Here is a 1,228-nt window from a genome sequence, read left to right as displayed (position 1 = left end):
GACTACATGTCATCTAAAAAAGTTTTCCCACAAACCTTTACCTGTTTTTCTTTATCTGGCACATGTATATTTAAATTTATAATCACCAGCATAAATGTGTTAATAATCTAGAATGACACAGTCTATTTAAATGGTATTGAAACCAGAGTAGAGGGAACTGTCCCTTAGTAGTTGGAGACACTAAAAGTAAACATGGTTGCTACTGCTGCTGCTAAGTCACTTTAGTCGTGTCCAACACTGTGCGACCCCATAGACGGCAGCCCACCAGGCTCCCCCATCCCTGGGATTCTCCAGGCAAGAACACTGGAGTGGGTTGCCATTTCCTTCTCCAATCATGAAAGTGAAAAGTGAAAGTGAAGTCACTCAGTCATGTCCGACTCCTAGCAACCCCATGGACTGCAGCCCACCAGGCTCCTCCATCCATGGGATTTTCCAGGCAAGAGTACTGGAGTGGGGTGCCATTGCTCCATGATGGTAATTTATTAGAAGGCCACTCATAGAAACTGAATCTCTTTCCTAAAAGGTTAAAAAGTGGATCTTGTCATTCCAAACCCAGCCCTGCAGGATGGCTCCTGCAAAGAAGGGCGGTGAAAAGAAGCATCCACCATCAATGAGGTGGTGACCAGAGAACACACTATCAATATTCACAAGTGCATCCATGGAGCAGGTTTCAAGAAGTGTGCCCCTCGGACACTCAAAGAAATCTGGAAATGTGCCATGAAGGAGATGGGAAGACCAGATGTGAGCATCAACACTAGGTTCAACAAACGCATCTGGGCCACAGGAATAAGGAATGTCCCATACCAGATCTGCGTGCAGTTGTGCGGAAAATGTAATGAAGACAAAGATTCCCCAAACAAGCCCTACACTTTGGTTACCTAGAAGCCTGCCATCACCTTCAAAAATCTTTAGTTAATGTGGATGAGAACTAACTGCTGACTGTCCAATAAAGTTATTGAACTGCCAAAAAAGAAAAAAGAAACTGGTTCTTAGGGATAAAGTTGACATCTGCTAAAAATCCCATGGATGGAGGAACCTGATGGGCTGCAGTCCATGGGGTCGCTGAGGGTCAGACACGACTGAGCGACTTCACTTTCACTTTTCACTTTCATGCATTGGAGAAGGAAATGGCAATCCACTCCAGTGTTCTTGCCTGGAGAATCCCAGAGACAGTGGAGCCTGGTGGGCTGCCATCTATGGGGTCGCACAGAGTCGGACACGACTGAAG

The 1,228-nt window shown here is 45.7% G+C and overlaps 1 pseudogene; it reads left to right on the top strand.

Annotated features, from left to right (window-relative positions):
• Positions 1-565: 565 nt before the first annotated feature.
• Positions 566-932, top strand: LOC102403053 (annotated as a pseudogene).
• The last annotated feature ends 296 nt before the right edge of the window (positions 933-1,228 follow it).

The sequence above is a fragment of the Bubalus bubalis genome, chromosome 2, assembly GCF_019923935.1.
Source record: "Bubalus bubalis isolate 160015118507 breed Murrah chromosome 2, NDDB_SH_1, whole genome shotgun sequence".
NCBI lineage: Eukaryota > Metazoa > Chordata > Mammalia > Artiodactyla > Bovidae > Bubalus > Bubalus bubalis.
Note: the sequence above shows the minus strand (reverse complement) of the source record. Positions and strands in the feature narration are given on the sequence as shown.